General features: G+C 39.3%; 1 protein-coding gene across 2 annotated transcripts in view; it reads right to left on the bottom strand.

The window, feature by feature from the left end:
• Positions 1 to 18,913, bottom strand: part of gdpd4a (glycerophosphodiester phosphodiesterase domain containing 4a) — a 48,404-nt gene extending 29,491 nt beyond the window's left edge. The window contains exon 1 of one of the 2 annotated variants that reach the window (XM_033631851.2): positions 18,693 to 18,913. The gene's annotated coding sequence lies outside the window, so the exon portion shown is untranslated. The remainder of the gene's footprint in view (positions 1 to 18,692) is intronic. The other variant, XM_078166900.1, reaches the window with a different exon arrangement.
• Between the last annotated feature and the right edge of the window lie 280 nt (positions 18,914 to 19,193).

Here is a 19,193-nt window from a genome sequence, read left to right as displayed (position 1 = left end):
TATTTCATCTGTAATGTGGGGGGATTAAAGGATGAGTGTTGATATTTAGACTACCACCTATACTGTGCATCCCCTTACATGAGCACAAGCACCCTGAAGTGTCAAATTCTCAAACAATCCAACCAGTATTTCACACGACATACACTTTAAGCTTTACTCTACACTTTGTCATACGCCACCACTGGGCCAAATCAAAGTCAATTTAAACAATAAGCATTAAGCACAGACCCCTATTTATTTGTTACATTTAGAGTAGAGTAGAATTGAATAGTCAGTCAACAGAAAATCAATCTGCAGCAATTTTTGTAGTTGATCAAAAGGTCACTGGTTCCTGAGAAAGCCATGTTTCAGATAAACCAAATAATAGAGAAAATAATATTTTTCAGTAAGTCTATAAAAACATTCACATTCAGAATTAATTGAATTAAACTTGAACAAAACTATCCTGTGATTTACCTAATCCAATTTATTAAAAATACATTTTTTTTAACCATTTGAATTATTTTTGCTTTTTCCTGGAAGGATAACTTTAAACTGGGTTTCTGGTTAGAAAATGGGAGCTTCATTTCAAGTGAATACAAGGTAGAAATCTGTAAGGGAAATTATACATTGCATAATCTTGTTTGAATATCTTTGTTGCACATGTAAGCATGTTTAATTTCTACAACATTCAAATCCATACCATGTAACCTGTATTAATCATATGAACCTTTAAGATAGGGTCAGCAACTTATTTTAGAAGCATTTTTTGTTATATTTGTTGAAATTCTCTTAACATTCTGATAGCGATCAAGAAACGTCCCTTTTGTGAAAGCCTGATTTAATGAGGGAGAATCCTGCAGAGCAGATTGCTATTCCAGCATTGGCAATGACTGCCTACACTGCAAAGCAACCCAAAAAAGGAAGACGGACTTATCAAAAACAGAGTCTAGGGGCATCAGTAGCATAGTGGATAGTGCCGGCGCCTCATGTACAGAGGTGATGCCTCGCTGCAGCGGTTGCGGGTTCGACTCCAGCTCGCAACCATTGCTGTATGTCATCCCCCCACTCTCTCTCACTCCCCCATTTCACTCTCTCCTGTCAATTAAAGGCAAAAGCCCAAAAAAAAATAATCTTAAAAAAAAAAAAAGAGTCTAAAAGAAAGCCTGACAATAAATAAAATAAAACACATCAGCAAAGTGTTTCAGAGAAGGACAAAAATGATTCTAATAGTTTAGCCTTCTGTTAACTGTAGCCAAAGGCTCACGACTTCGACTACATGTTTATGTAGCTAACGTTAGCTAGAGCCTCAAATCCAAGTGCGTCCTCCACCTCACTCCCCGCCACTACAGACCACCTCACCATAAAGGGCTAGACCCGGGGAAGCAGTCTACAGCGGCAGGGAGCGAGGCGAAGGAATGGTGGGGATGGCTAACATTAGCTTGGCAATTTTTGTCTTGTGTGGTCTAATACAGAATGAAAGGGGGAGAGCTGGGCTAGGAGGGGATGAGTGAATGAGCTATGTGCAACACTCCAGTGAAATTAGATTAAATAAATTCATGGGAAACACTGGGTTATTGTATGGAGCGCACGCATATACTCCTGGTCGTCTGGCAGGAGGGGCTTGTGATCTTGTAAATGTAACTGTAGGGTCCATAGAATAAGTGTGACCAATAAAGGTTTGTTCCAGCATAACAATATTCAGTTGGCAATACTTTTGTTAGGACCAAATGATAGGTGCCTCTGAAAGAAGTTGGCCCATCAGGCCTGGCCTGCGACTCAGAGAGGCCAAAGCTAATGAGAAGCTGCCGGGAGCATGGGACAGAAGGAAGGTATAAAAGAGCCTGACAGCTTCCCATTGAGGTGTATATTTTAAACTAACCTTTGTCATGTGTACCATGTGCTGAGCATTAATAAAGCATGACACTGTAAGAGAGTATTGTCTTGTTCATCTTTTGTTGAAGTGGAATTGCAAAATTGCCACTGCCAATCCCCACAGAATCAATCCACACTCATGTCTTTCATGTTATGCAGAATTATTATAGAGGACAGAGTGCGAATACAAAGACAAAACAAAATCTTCCTAAGGGAGGCCGGCACAAGCAACAGCATCATCGTCATCATCCACAAATTTAGACAGACTGCAAACTAATCACTGGTTGATAACAGTTGCATACTTTAGTTAAAGGGTGCAAAGTAGCTTGAAATGTTCTGCTTCTGACCCAGGAAAACAAGAACAGATTGTTTCTCACAACTGCTCCAGTTTCCAAAAGCCTTGTTCTACTTTTCCAAAAGGACTTATTGTTGAGAAAGTGTTTAGTGAACTAAGTGTGCTTTTTCTCCTGCGCTGATACCAAGGACTCAACAATATCTAGGTCAAATACAAAAAAGGAATTCATCATTGAAAGCTCCTAAACTCAGTCCGTCATCTCTTCTATCTATCTATCTAGTTAGGTTAATATTACAAAGACCAGTGTGTCTACAGGTATCACACACTTAAAGCTGATGCTTTATAAAACATTTTCACAATATTTTTTTAACAAATGTAAGACTTTTTGGACGAATCATCTTTTTATTTTTCAAGCTTTGCAGGTAAGCATAACCCTAAGTACAGTATAAAGGTTATGTAGTAGATATGTGGTCCCATGCAGAGGTAGGTTTTATGTAGGAATATGATTATTATAGTGAGTTAGGTTAATTTAAGTTTTGCCAACAGGTAAGTGCAAGTATGAAGTAAAAAGGACGTTTTAGGTCCAGTGGTGGATTTAAAGACTTGTAACATCAGAAATTTAGACTCTTACACAGAAGAGCTTGACTCATTTTGGCTCAGAAATTAAAAGATGGATAGATTAAATAAAATGTCTGTGACAATTAGGACACTGCAAATATAAATGTAAGAGTTTAAGGGATTTGAAGGCCTAAATTAATATTCATAAAATTGAATTTAAGACATTTTAAGACTTTTAGAATATACAGACACCCTAAAAGACTTTTTATTAGAAAAGGTTTAAACTTCAAAGGCCTATAACTATTCTTGCCGTATCACACTTGGCATCATCCAGTATGCAGCAACCTGACTAGTCTTCAATTTACCCAAGTTCTCCCACACGACTTAGCTCCTCCTCCTGCTGGGGGCTACCAGTGACTGCTCAAATCTAATTTAGGACACTAGTACTTGCCTATAATGCTGGGAATGGCTCGGGCCCATCCTACAGGCAGGACACAGTCAAAACGTACACCCCAGGCCATCCACTACACTCTGCTTCTGCCAATCAGCTTGCTACTTCCTCAACATAAAGGGGGCCATGCTAACTCTCAACTGAGTCATGAATGTTTGCAGTTCTGGCCTGGTCCTGGTGGAACGAACTCCCCACTGACATCATGATAGCATTATCTACACATCTACAGTCTGAAAATTCACCAATAAAACAAAATTGTGTGCTCTGCTTGTACAGGTGAGTCTGTCTCATCTCCAGAGCATCCCTACAGAAAGCACACTACAACCTGTAAAGTCCTTGGTAGGTCTGTTTACACATGGGTTCCGGTCACATGAAAGGCTGTTTCAGGTTTAACAGAGCATTTAGACTCCTGATTCATTACCACCTGTGTTGTAACAAACTATTTAACTGCAGCAGTTAAAGAGAAGTCATCATGAAATAAGGGAACCATTCAGCCTTTTACTGAGCCTGCTTTGTGTCTACTTTAAATCAATTGAAAAAAGAATTTCCATCAGCGTTTTTCTTTTCTTTTTCTTTTTGTTGAGATGCTCAGAATTGATCTTAAGTGGCAGCTTATATTTTAACATTAGAGTAACACCCAACTCATCTCTATAGAAAACCTTCATGTCATGAGCATTGGCCTAGGGCAACAAAACAGGGATGGTACTGGTACTGCATGCAGTTATGTGACCAATCATACACTCAGTGGCCACTTTATTTTGTAAACTTGTACAATCTAATGCAATCTAACAGTCTGCTTTCAGGATGCCAATCATTTCTTTTCATACTGTGATAGAGGTGTTAATTAAATTATGTTTAAGAACTGAGGTCATAGTTAGTGATGATGTGTCAGATTGTGTTGTAAGGAGAGGTGTTACTATTATTCAGACAGAATATAATGTAGTCTAGTACAACACCACCTTTAACTATGACCTCGTTGCTAAACAAATAATTAAAATCACACATTTTGATCTTTTTAAAAAGGTACAATTTATGGCAGAGCTGTTGTATGTTACTGCAATAGACTGTACAAGTGTACCTACAACAGTCACCACTGAGAGTATATATTTGTGGGAGCCCATTTAGGTGTTGATCAAATATGTAAGGACTCCATTATTTCCAGAGGGATCCAGGTAGTGAACACAAAATGACCACCTACTATAACGCAATCTCATAAAACAAGACCACAATCTGCAGTTAAGTTGCACACACAAACTTATGAGTGTGAGGCACCCTTGTGCAACTTGAACGATATAGGTTACTATACACACCAGCTAGTGAGGTTCAATGCTATGACAATACAAACTTCATATTAACTTCAGTTCAGTGTATGAAAATACAAACATGCTGACTCTGTTTCAAACAGATTAATGAAACCAAATGACAAACCAATCCACATTTCTCATTGTCGGAGTAAAAAGATAAATATGCAACCATACAGGTAGTTATTAATTAATTTTAAAAAATTACATTAAATGTTTCACTTCTAATGGAGAAGCACGTTGGGGGTTTCTGGCACAACTTCACCTACTTTCAAGGTGCATAGGGAGGGGAAAGAAGTCCAAAAAGGTAAAATCTCTAGCAACAAGGAACACCTTTATTTTGGGACAAATGCGTTAGTCTTACAATAAAGTGGCTCTTTATACTACAAGTATAAAATACAGGTTTAACCAGTTAAAAAGTGACTGAAGGGACTTACAACTGACACAAACGAAAAACTGACAGACATCATACTTGAGAGCAAAAGTTGTATATGTGTGTGATGAAAAGAGATTTGTATCTATATAACTTCATTAGCCCGTGTGGAATAAATTACAGTAACTGAAAATTACAATGCTTTTGTCTTTAGTCATGTGTGTTTATGTGCCTGCGCCTCTGTGCTTTTCTGTGAGAAACAATTCCCATATCTACAGCAATGTGTTTATCTCACTCCTACTGCAGTCATTTCAGGACAAGAAGGGAAAATAACAACAAAAGGTAAATCGAACAAACAAGATTAACTTGGCAGCTGACTGACGGAAAACGTCTGATGAACACGGCACGGTTCGTCAGCTAACTGGCAATTTTACAACGCCTGTTTGCAAACCAGCTTTTCTTCCAACAGTGACGGCAGCAGCTTGTTATTGGTTTGAATCCCCAGAGAGTTTGTGGAGTGCCCTTTAAACCAGGTACTTAATCCCTGCTGCTCCTGTGGAGCTGCACGACTTCAGGATGTGATTATGCACAAGATTAGATTAAACTTTAATGATCCCCTTGGGTATGAATGGTAGATGTATGAATATGAAGCAGGTCAGTGTTGAGAAAGAAATATGTGAATATCAATAATACTGTTTATTGTTTAGAATCGGCGAGATTCTGGAAACTTTTTTTTATACATTCTATTTGTAGATTTTGCGATGCGAACTTGGGAGTGTGTACTTTTCTTTTAACTGACTGAAGGTGGCAATAGTGCTATTGATATAAACGTCTGCTATATTGGTGATGCCTGTATTTTTTCAAAGCCTAAACGTATTGTCAGTAAGAGGGGAGGGGAAGGCATGATTGTGACAAACTGGAGTACAGGTTGAAGTTTCACGGAACTTGAATGACTTCCTTATCTGATACCAGATTCTTAAAGCACTAGTGACCACAAAGACGTTGTTTGTGATAGTTGTAGGAGGACTGGTTAATGAGATTCTGGCAACTTAATGGAGCTACAGAGAATAAATAAGACAAGTGCTATTTGCACCCAGGTGTCCATAGCCAGCATTGCTATTTGGAGCCAGGTGGAATAGCCGATGTGGCAATTTCACCCAGGTGTATACTCCTAGGTATGTATGGGCTGGAGTAAAAATTTTCAAAGTGGTTTGACATTAAGCCAAACACCTGACCAGACTACTCATGTAACATTAGAGCTCTCTGTCCACACTGAATCAATTCAATATGCAGTCCTGTTACATGATGTAAACAAACCACCGTGCACCACCAGCTGCGTACTTGAGATCAGACTGGAGACGTAACCACTTTAAAGATGGGTGAGTAGCCGTCTTACAATCTTCCTACGTTTGAAACGTCATTTTTTTAAAAACTGAAAGCAGACGTTTTATATTGTGATGTTTGGGTCGCCTGTTCAAGTCCCCGTCCGGACCAAAATATGGAGCATGGACTGGTAGCTGGAGAGGTGCCAGTTCACCTCCTGGGCACTGCCAAGGTGACCCTGAGCAAGGCACCGAACACCCCAGCCGCTCGGAGCGCCTATCATGGGCAGCCCACTCTGACATCTCTCCACTTAGTGCATTTATAGGTCCAGTTTGTGCATGTGTGTGTTCGGACCTGTGTGTAACTGACAAACAGAGTGAAAAATTGAATTTCCCCTCGGGGATTATTAATAAAGTATATAAAATTAAAAAAAACACACAAAAAAAACATACAATATAGCCAACAGTAGTAAGCTTAGGTTGTTATTGGCGATGGTAATGTACAGTTGTGTTCAAAATAATAGCAGTGTGTTGAAAAAGGTGAGTAAAGCCCAAAATCCCGAGCCTGAGTGTCAGACTGAAGCTCCCAGAACCTTCAGTCTGACATCGCCTCCATTGAAGGCGATTTACAAGGGGGAGGGAATTTGATTTTTCCCTAACCAATCAGTAGAGATCAACGACTCACCCAGAATCTGACGTCATTAGTATCCATGCCTCGGGGGTGCCGAAAACAAGCGAGCATTGCCCGTTTAAAATGTCTCCGTCGTCGTGCACGCCCAGCTGCATCGCCGTTAAATCCAGTTTAGCAGCTTCCTTAATTTGGTCCTCCATTAACGCGAGTAGTGGCGAAATACCTCGATAGCTTCATTAATGTGGTCTGTAGGATCTGTAGCGGTCGCCATTGTTGCTATCCTCACCAGTTACCCACCGGCGTACAGCTTGACATCAGCGTGGCGCTGATTGGCTAATCGCTAGACCCCCAGCGTTCATTGGTCCGTCCATCGTTTGGACGAGATAAATCGCAAATTCATTGCAGTATGCCAGACCAGAGATGCAAGCCTACTCAGTTGAGTGGGCGGGGTCTATGGTCTGGAACCAGGCTACAAAATCCCTATAATTGCTTTTATTTCCACACACACAAATGCATTGAGAACACTGCACCTTCTATTCCAAATCAAAACATGAAGAAAAACTTATCAAATTTGTTATTACTTTACAGAAAGTGAAGAAAAAGGAATATTAGGCTGTTCAAAAAATAGCAGTGTCTGCATTTTTCTTTACAAACTCAAACAATTACTGTGTAAACTGAAAAATACTTGAAGATTTAGCTTTCCTGTGAATCACGGAGCTAATATTTAATTGTATAACCACTGTTTCTGAGAACTGCTTCACATCTGTGTTGCATGTAGTCGACCAACTTCTGGCACCTGTGAACAGGTATTTCAGCCCAGGATGATTGGACTACATCCCACAATTCCTCTGCATTTCTTGGTTTTGCCACAAAAGTAGCACTTTTGGTGTAACATTAATCTTGTTGGTCTGCAACCAAGATGCTGCTCGCTTACTGGTGTGTTTGGGGTCATTGTCTTGTTGAAACACCAATTTCAAGGGCATTTCCTCTTCAGCATAAGGCAACATGACCTCTTCAAGTATTTTGATGTATTCAAACTGATACAGGATCCCTGATACGATAATTAGGCCCGACACCATAGTATGAGAAACATCCTCATATCATGTCATATCTTCACAGTGTACTGTGGCTTGAATTCAGTGTTTGGGGGTTATCTGACAAACTGTCTACGGCCCCAAGACCCAAAAAGAACAATCTTGCTTTCATCAGTACACAAAATGTTGCACCATTTCTCTTTAGGCCAGTCAATGTGTTCTTTGGCAAATTCTAACATCTTCAGCACGTCGTTTTTGCAACAATGGGACTTTGCGGGGGCTTCTTGCCAATAGCCTGGTGTCACAATGGCGTCTTCTAATTGTTACAGTACTCACAGGTAACTCTAAACCTTCTTTGATCTCCCTGGAGTTAAAATCAAACCGACTTATGCTCATGTACTGGAAGCATAGTGGATAGTGCTGCCATCCCAGATACAAAGGGATTCATGGTCGCAGTCATTCGTGGTCGCAGGTTCGACTCCAGCTTGTGACCCTTTCTGCATGTCATCCCCCCCACTCTCTCTCTCTCTCTCTCTCTCTCTCTCTCTCTCTCTCTCTCTCCCCCCATTTCACCCTGGCTCTGTCCATTAAAAGCAAAAAGCTCTGAAAAAATAATCTTTAAAAAACAAAACATTGACTCACATAGGACTCCAACTCGCAACCTCCTGTGTAAAAGTCCTGTGCTTGACCCATGAGTTATTCCCACCATAGACTGTGTCACTCTTTACACTATTTCACCAGACTTTCTGGGAGTATATTATTGAGTTTGTTTCTTGTAAATTAACCACTTTTATCTCAGTGAATATCTGAGATTAGAGAATAAACAGCCGTAACCATGACTTCTTTGCCCTAATCCTAAAACTTTGGACCTTGATGCGTCAGCTTGACAAGTACTAACCAATCACAGCATGCAATGGGATTCATAATATAATGTCATAGATATGAGTGTAAATAGCCAAATAGCTGGGGTGTGACTATTCTCATCTAGGTGCAAATAGACACACTGGATAAACAAACACAAGAGAGCTTGTCAGCTTTATTGCTTTGCATGTGAAATGACACTAGAAGTAAATAAACCAATACCCACATGTAGCTCTTTTTACCCAAGATACCCAGCAGCAGATCCTGGAGCTGAATGTGATTGGTCCCAGACTGCACAGGTCAAGCTGTGAGAAGGCCAGTGGTGACAAAAAAAAGCAATCACACAGCTGAATACTGAATACATAGTGCTGGAGGCTGCCTGTATAGTGCAAGTGTGTCTCCTTGAAAACACTAAGCATTGGAGGAGAGAAATCATTGCTATTGTGCAGACAACATGGAGGCAAAAGACATCTTGATAAATATAGATAAATATTAGATGGATGGAGAGAGGGACAGAGAGCAGAGGAGACAGTACGCATAAAACAATGCAGCCCTCTGTATTCAGACCAATCAGCTGTCTGCTGTCAACTCACTGTCTTGACACATCACACCATAGATAACACCACCAGGCATGTGCTCATGTGAGAGTTTCATAGTATAGTCATTCTTTGTGTACAAAATGGTGATAATTAATATTAAAATAAACATGTACACTCAATTATAAATGATGGTAGAAAACACTATTTCTCACTAACAAATTTATGTCCAGAGCCAAAGCAGAAAAGTGGACGTGTGGTATGATAATATGATAAACAACCTCATACTTTTATGCCTAGCATACACTAGAAGACTTAGAATAAAGACTTTTGAAGTACTAAAGTTTGACACCCTCCCACATCTAAAGAAAATATGACCTTTTTTGGTCACACACTGCATTATTTTACACAGATTGTGGATCTTACAGCCATTTGCAAGACTACAACTAGATTCCTTCTGAGATTAGATCCCATCCTGCTCCTAAAAAAATATTACGCCAAACTCTCTTTAAGAAATATGAGATATTAACAAGTAACTAAATATATCAAATAAATGTAGTGAAGTAGAAGCAGAATGTAGAATGTAGACGAAAATAAAAATATCCAAGTACAGTACAAGTACCTAATAATTGTACTTAGTTATTTTCCAGCACTGACCTCAACATACTGTACACCGAGCAGCATTAATGACAGCCTGTCATGTGCTAATTTGGCTTGGCACTGATTTACTCTCTATAAAGGCAACATTTGCTTTTGAAATCCAACTAAAAAACTCAGCTGACAAACAAACTTACAAAAATTATATAACAATATTTTTTTCTTTTCCCAGTCCAGTCAGGATATCTCAGAAATGAACAGCTTGTCCTCTTCTGGCATCTGTTTCCTCAGAACACAAACCAGACAGCAGAGACCACACTCACACGTTATGAAGAAACGTGTATCAGCAACAATGTTGAGTCATGGCAAATTAATTATAAGCCAACCAACAATGATTTATTCATGAAACTGCTCATTACATGTTGTCATCACCACAGCCACTAAACAGCCTTAGTGAGAAGGAAATAGCCCACGTGAGAGGATGATTAAATTGCTTTTCACTGCTAGACTGGGATTTCTGTCAGCCTTAGGGAATATTCATTCACAAGTAATAAAACCATTTTAATTAACTCGTACAGAAAGTTAATATAAGACTTGGAAAGCACCTTTTACATACAATTCACATGGGAATTCTGACTGTGAGAGCCTTTAATTCCAACTGAATTCCAACAAAATCTGGCTATAATTTGTATTGGTAATAGTATTTCTTTACTTTTGTTTCTTACAAATTTTCCTGTGAGAAAACACAGTTATGAAAAAACAAACATCCTACTAAAACTTTGTAGACATGTCATTCAGCTGAAAGGTCAGAGTTGGTTGTTCGATTTGATTCTCAAGACAGCTGGAAGTTTGTGGTGCCTTTAGGCGAGACAATCAGTTCAAGCTGCCGTTCTGCAGACGTGACAGACAGAAGCCCACCTGCGGCTAATCCCTCTCTTTTCAACTGTGTTTGAGGGCATTATGGTTATTGAGGAGGTCATTGAGATCGCTGTGACCTTGACTTTTGAACTTTGACCAGCAAAGTCCAGTAAGTTCATCGTTCAGTCCAAGTTGATGTTTGTGCCAAATCTGAAGAAAGCCCCTTAAGGTGTTCTAGAGCTATTGTGTTTATGAGAATGGGATTGACGGAGAGATGTTTATATGGTATGGAGGACAACCCGAAAACATGTCTCCAGCTACAGCAGTCACTGGCGCGGAGGCATATCAACTGACCTGATAATGCAACACAAAGCTAGCTAAGCTAAACATTGATCATTTAAATCATCAGCCAAGGAACCCACGAAACCCCACACTGTCAGTCCAAACATCTGCATCATTGTACACACATTTTTCATTAAGGCGTAGCTGTAGTTGTTTTCTTCTGGAAAAATCATATCTTTAGACTCTTGGGGACAGTGTCAGAGATTACTCATATTGGCTCAATCTGTATTAGGGTTGCACAATATGAGGAAACTATGCAATGCAAAACCACTGTGTGCTGTTTTTTTTACTGATAATCTCTTCAACTCAAAAAATCCCTGAGTACAATATCGTAGTCTTTTGGCATGTGTTTACTGCACAAGTTGACATTGTGATGACAAAACCATATTCTCTTGAGCCCTAATAGGTAACCTCTAAGCAAACAGTATGAAGACAACAAATACAACTGCATTACTGCTTCTATTTTTGATTGTGAGGTTATCAATATTTTTATTACTGATTGTGTCTTTAAAATGAGGAAGCTTCAACACTGCTGCACACCACTGTCTGCTGTGCTATAGCCTTAAAGATGTAGCAGCACTGATGTCATACAGAAACACAGTCACGCTCAGCACAAAGAAAGCGACATAGTCGCAGTAGCGAGCTGTTAAGAGCTTTAGAGTGAGCTGTGCTGCAGAATGGAAGAGGGGTTGTGGCATCATGATGCTCTCTGCCCATCTGCGTGAGTGTTTACATGACGTCTGCTCTAGGTGTGTGTGTATCCTGAATGGTACGGCTCAGTGTGCGTGTTGGTGTGTAGCTCTGTTTGAAATACAGCACATTCACAACGTATTCAGACCCTTTCATTTTTTTAATCACATTTTGTTATGTTGCAGCCTTACGCTAAAAACATTTAAATTATTTTTTTCCCTTATCAGTCGACATACAATACCTTAAATGACAAAGCAAGAACGATTTTAAACATTGTTGCAAATACAGTTTAGCATCCAACCAGAGGTGCAAAAAGCAGTAAAGTGCAGAATCATTTACAGAATATAGATATATGGAATGAATACAATGTGGAATGAAAAGGAAGTGAAGTATTGAAGTATGAAGTATGAAAGTATAAGATATATAGTGCAGCTATAATTACAGTAATGCTAACAGTAACAGATAATATACAGAATAAACAGCTGGAGGTATAATATGAATACAGTGAACACACTATGAATCCAATACATACAATATAGATAGTAATATAAATATGAATACTCTATATGTCAGCATATACGGTATGGACGTATGTAAATGTACAGGTACACAAGATGGTGCTACTAAGTAAGTGTGCGTAGTGTAAGTAGTTTGGCAGTGTTGGTTAAGTGTGATCTAGTAGCTCGAGGGGGCAGGTCTCTCTCTTGATCCACTTGTATACTCTTTGTGTCCGTGGTGGCAGCCATATGAAAATTCAGAAGTACAATCTGTAGTTTGAGCAACGCCCCTAGAGACGATGAAAATTCACTGGATGTTGTGTTTAGCATCATCCAGTAAATCTGAGCTGAGATGGGTAGGGAGATCTAGCCACTGGTAAAATGGGGGATTTTATCAGTTTTAGTCAATGCTTTTCAACAAAAACGCCTCAAGTCAAAAGACATACCTGAATCAAACACAAGAGTCAACCAACAGGTACAGAAAATTGGATGTGTTAAGATACTGCTTAGCTTGTGGCTTCTGCTCGTTCCAACTGCTCAAGGCCTTCCTTTATTAAAAAAAATCAGTAATCTTCTCCTGGATATTCTGGACTTTTGGATAAAATACAGAGAAATTTAATTTCTTATTCCATTTGATGGCAAAAAGAACATTGCGATAGATTGTCTAGTAAAGAAAGCAAACAACACACCATTAAAAGCAAATGGCGTGTTTACAGCACTCGACTGTTTTTGCAGCTATTAAGTGGGCATATACTACAACTGATACTACCCCCAAGGAAGGAACCAGCAAATATTTTCCAGTCAGAACTGCTGCCAACTGATCTGCAACAACTCATTTGTGATTCTACTCTTCATCCAAGAGTGTGGACTTATGGATCAAAGAAATGCAGGCCTAGGCCCCATCAGCAGAGATACTTTTAAATACTATTAAATATGTTTCAATTAACTTGAACACACCTTTAGAATATGTTACCATCACTGTGAAGTTGTCAACAAAAATGAAGTTTGAAGCCACAGTGTGTTGGAAATTCTCCCATTTAACCTTGAAATCATATATTGCATTCAAATGGATAGCACACTCTAGCGCCTCACTGTTTCAAACGCATATTGCAACGGTAGCCGCTGTGTACCAAAAAGCTATGATAACACTGATGAAACCATGTCATCCGATACTTCATGGAATATTCATTCAGGCTCCTACACAGACACAAGCGACACGAGTTGACAAACCCCCTCCTCACCATGCTGGCTGTGTTTACAATGTAGGACTGTTGGGGCGGGTGTGAATCGAAACAAACCAATCACATCTTGTCTTTTGACAACTGACAAGTGGCTCAACCTCACACACCTCATCCCTCTCCTCACATCACTGCGAGGCTAACAGCTGTTGGCGGCCAGTGCCGCTGTTAGCTGTTCGCGCTGTTAGCTGTGATTGCATTACCTTTCTCCTTCAGCAGCTCTTTCCATCTGGGAAAGGCTACCCCGATGGTGACCCTCGTTTTTTTAATTTGCCGGTCACGTTGCCTTTTTGATTCCCTTTTGCGCTTTCATGTATGATCCTGCATTATGCTCAAAGATTGAGACTTTTTTATGCTGCAGTAGTGCCAGGGTAGTAGCAAAGCGCCTCTTGCTCCTGTCCTTCGGCTTCTCAGTCACGCAGCGCTGGCCTGGCTCTAAATGAAAATGCCGAAGGCGGGGCTGTATGTCCCTTGCTGGCAGATGTATTTTCAAGATGGCGGAATGTTATGGAACCCCACAGACGACTTACCCGCACACTGTACAAATAAATCTGAAATTCTCCTTTTACGAAAATAAGTCAGATTATTGGTGGAGGTATACACAAATGATGACATATTTATGAATGCAGACATCAATTTTTGCCAATAAACAACTGAAAATGTTACACAATGTCCCTTTAATATTGTGACACTATATAATCCTCCCTCAAACATGAGAATGACATGTGTCAATGTCATGTTTGAAATGACAGCACAATGCTTTCACTTTATCAAGGCAAATGGGAAAAAATATAAAAATACAAAGGGAATACAAATAACTGCCTGTTTATAATGTAGTCTATTTCAAATGAAGCTTGTACCCTCTGCAGTTGTGGTAAGTAAAATCCACTATTTTTTAATTTTCTTACTTAAGGTCCGTCTCCATTATGAAGATGTAACATTGTTTGCTAGCTTGACGCTAATGGCAATACTCAGCGGGTTGATAAAGTGCCTCTGATGTTTCACGTCATCATTTTTCCCTTTTTACTACTGTTGTAACATCCCTAGAGGAAATATCAAAAAGGCTGGGGTTTTGTTGCCACAGCTAAAATATCGTGTAGTGTGAACCAGGCATTAAAAGACCAGTCAACGTCCTTGTGTATAAAAGAGGCAGACCAAGGTGAGGATGATAAAGTCATTAAGTAATTAAGGCAATCTAAGACAAAGGATAATGTCAGCTTGATATACCTCTTTTAAAGAGTTCTCTGCTTTTAACGCCAGTAACACATGTGGTCAACTTATCCTTCAAAGCTCATGAATTGCCTCAACAATTAAAAACAGTAATTATGACTCCAATTCCCAAGGCTGGAGCACTTGACAGCTCTCTAACTACAGACCAATTTCAATTTCACCTGCGCTTCTTAAAAAAAATTGCCAAACAAAAGATGTTGACTACCATAAAAGTAACCATCTTCTACACCCCAAACAATCTGGGTTTAAACCAAGCTACTCAACAGAGAAATCGAACTGTTAATTCAATAACAGACACTATAAAACAATCACTAGATGAAGGTGATGTCATGGGAGCAGTATTCATTGACTTGAAAAAAGCCTTTGATACTGTGAACCATGAAATCCTCTTAAATAATAAATAAGAAATGTAACTTTTCAAATGTTGCAATTACTTGGTTTAGGCCATATCTTGAACACAGAGATTAGTGTATTAGAATAAATTCTACCTAGTCCAGACTTGCTAAATGGGAATTCCACAAGGTTACATTGTAGGCCCTTTACTCTTTAGTTTGTATATAAATGATTTACCTGACAGCTGCAAAAGAGTCAAATACCAAATGTATGTGCATGACACAATATATATGTGTCTGCAAAAAAACCCTCAGATGGCAGCAAAAATGCTCTCAAAAGAAAAGCCTTGCGTGTCACAGTGGCTCCAAAATAATCATCGGACTTTGATCTACAACAAGACAGTCTCAATTTGCTTTTCAACAAGAAGAAAAGTCAATAAAAATTTCAAAATAAGGATTGACAAAAAAGTGATAGATTTGGTACATGACTTAAAATTTTTAGGTGTAATTTTAGATTCTCAGCTTAAGTTTGATAGACAGTGAAAAGACGATGCGAAACTGTCAAAACAAATTTAAGTTGCTTTCGCCTGATAAGACAATATATACCTCTCAAGGCATACCGTGATTTCTCATTTATTATACTGTATGACCGTTTGGGGCAAGGCCAACCAAACAACAGTTACATCCATCAGGTCATTATATAAACAGGCATTGAAAGCAATGGATCAGAAATCTGCTGGATGGCACCACTACCGAAATCCAAAGAAATACACTACATCAAGTTTTGACAGTTTTGTAAATTTTCCAAATTTTGTGTGAACAATATGTTGTGCTGTATTATTCTGTTGTATTACTTCAAGCTTAGTAATTGCACACCTCCTGTTTTAATTCTAAAAGCCTAATCAGGGACAGCAGTTGCAAATTAGCCATGACTAGACACCTGTATGCACTGCATCTACTTTGTACTTTACATATGAAGCAATGTTTTGTGCATTTGTCCTTGTTAAATAAACAAGTAAATCAATAAAATAAAAATTTTCAATTGTCATTTTTGTAGTGAGGCGTCAATACACCAAACACCAGTGCAAGGGAAATGTCTGTTTGCCTCCAAAACCTGGATATTATAGGACAAGCTAAGACACTGATGATGTCTGATGATGGATTATCACTTTGTCAATAAAGCTGGAAATTGAGAACCAGTCCCAGTTGAGAACCACTTCCAAATTGTTTGATCCATCAAAATCATATCTCTCTGAGCTTATTAATTACTTTTATTGATGCCAGCTTTTTTTTCTGACAGTTCCACATTGCAAAACACTGACGTAAAACATGTGTGTTCGCTCCTGAAAATTTGCAACAAGAAGGAATCATGGCAGAGAGGAAGAAATGTTCTTCATTTCAAGAAAGAGTGGAAACACCAGCATTATGCCGAAACATCTTTCTACACGCCATGGACTTAAATTCCAGGAAAGCCATGTATGTGACACTACGCACCAGCGCCACTGCTTCCCAAACGAGCAGCATGTCCATTACCAAGGGTAATAATACTGTTATAATAACATTAGCACCACGCAGGCTGGCTTGGCAGGTTTTTCTTTGACCAAGAAAAACCACATGGATACAAATGCTCTACAAATATTCTCTCATTTTATCTCATTACACTGCATTCAGACTTGGAGATAATAAAACAGTTGTACTGACGCTGAAAATCTGTGTAGGCCTACACTTCCCCCCCCACACACACAGAAAATTGATCAGGAATCAATAAGGAAAACATAAATGGGATTGATAAGCAGAATCGATAATGACATTGGTATCAGTAAAGTCTTCCACTCCCTATTTGTCAGTATGATTAAATGACTCTTAGACTATGAGTAAACAACTGTTCTGCATAGACATACGCATACAGCATTGCTTTGAGAATCTGTCCTGATATCAAGCTAGGACTTTCCGGGATTTCTGGAAGTGTTTCACTCAATTTCTATTCCCTGAGATGATGATGAAGCAAGAACATAAACTGTCTTCTACCTCCATTATTCCTTACACTGCTGTAGGTCTATGAACTGACCATGGCTGGGTGATAAATGCATAAATGTACCTGATTTCCTGCCACGTGAGGCAGACCACTAACTATTCTTGTAGAGTAACGGCAGAGATTCTGTTAGTGTGTGATCATGTACTGATTTGTACTGATCAATGGGATAACAATAAGGCTGCCTGACAGAAACATTATTCACAGTTCAGTCAAACAGCCAAAATCAATCACAACAATGTCACTAAATCAGCCATCTGCAGAAGAAATGCAGTTTGAGCTCAACACTGACAGAACAATTAACATGTGACAACATTAGCTGCTGATACACCACTGCAGCCATTGATGCTTACACGAAGACGAGAAACACAAAAATCATCTCAATAAGTAGTGGACAGTCAAACAAATTCCTTGAAAATGATTAAATACATGTTTTGCAACTGCAATCCTCATGAAACATAAAGTGCAATAATATAGACAGTAACTGCCTTTCATTTTAAAGGTCCAGCGTGTAAAATGTAATGGGATTTTAGTGGCATCTAGGGGTGAGGACTGCAGATTGCAACCAGCTGAAACTTCTCCCGAGTAGAATTCCTTCAGTGTTTATTGTTCAGGAGGGTTTTACTGTGAGCTGAATTTTCCACAGAGGTCTCTTTCTCTCCAAAACAAATGCACCAGGTGGATTAAAATCAGTATAAAACACTGAATAAAGAAGCTTCACGTTATAAAACCAGTGTTTTTTCCAACCCCCTTGTCTCTGAGGTGCTGCAAACCGCAGTGGCCGACGCAAACACGGAAATGGCCCTATCTATGGCCAGACCTTATTATATTCCATTTCTGCTAAAATATCCCCTAAATCCTACATACTGGACCTTTAAAAAAAAAAGATCAATCATACATGTTGCATAGATAATGCATACTTTTTTTTCATATTTTTATTGTATATTTTTTCTAATTTATTTATGTTTCTTGACTGTTGCAATAAACTACTTGCTTTTAGATTTTTTTTCTCTTATCATAGTTATGCATTAAAACATCAAGCCAAACTCCTTGTATGTGAGAACTTATTAAACCAGTTTCTGATCTTACACGACGATGCAAATAAACGAACAAGGAAGACAAATCAATACTCACAGTCACTGATGCTCGAATTGTTCAACGTTAAGTTAAACGTTTAAAAATTAGACTCGTTCTTAATTTGTACTATCAAACCTAACACTTCCTAGTAGTTTGACTTACGAAACAACACACATACGCAGCTGCCAGGGACTTAAATCGAGATAAAACATTAACGTCTGTGTAAAAATCGCACGTCATAGCTCTAAAGAGACATTGACAACATCTAACAATATTTCAGTGAAACCTGACATATGTAACAAGACAGAAAAGAGGAAATGAAAACTAAATGTACCAGAGGGAGGAAGAAAACAAATCTTGTATTGTCCTTAATCAGTGCGTTATGGTTCAGCTGGCTTTAACCTCAAGTAGCGGCACGATACTGAGACATTGCTGGTGTCTATCGTGACTGAATTTCACATTAAAGCGAATATTTTTTTGAGTCTATTCAACACCAACTGACTATGTACAGTTTACCATGTAAAGGTCGTTTAAACACACAATGAAGAATCATCATTTAGGACATAAATTAACATATTCTTACCTACAGGACGTTTGTTTGCTGCTCGTCAGTCTGTGTACTGCGTCTCTCTGTCTGTATCTGTCGCTCGTTTTATTGACGGTAATCTTTGAAAAACGCTCTGAGGCACGAGCCGTATGCTGCAGTAAAGTCTCGTGCAGCAGTGCAGCCTATCTCGAGCCCCGTGTGTTGCTGCCTGTGAGACTGAGGACACGGGGATGTACAGTACCAGCACGCGCTCAACTGCTGGGTTAGGAGAGGAGGGGAACTGCAGGCACTAGGCGTCCGCCAGGGGCTCCAACCAACCTGTTGCTTACGTCACGACAGTACGCCCCCATGTCTATCTCCCTGTCTGTCATGGGTGGATTACTCAACAAGGCCCCCCCTGGCCTTCACCTGCAAAATGTTAATCAAGATAACAGACCAGGAGAAGACTCAACATGACCACAAAGAGACATAAAAAGACTACAAAGGAACTGCAAAGAGACACAAAATAGCTACAAACATTGGCAAAACAACCACAAA

Source organism: Epinephelus lanceolatus, chromosome 4 (assembly GCF_041903045.1).
Source record: "Epinephelus lanceolatus isolate andai-2023 chromosome 4, ASM4190304v1, whole genome shotgun sequence".
Classification (NCBI taxonomy): Eukaryota; Metazoa; Chordata; class Actinopteri; order Perciformes; family Serranidae; genus Epinephelus; species Epinephelus lanceolatus.
Note: the sequence above shows the minus strand (reverse complement) of the source record. Positions and strands in the feature narration are given on the sequence as shown.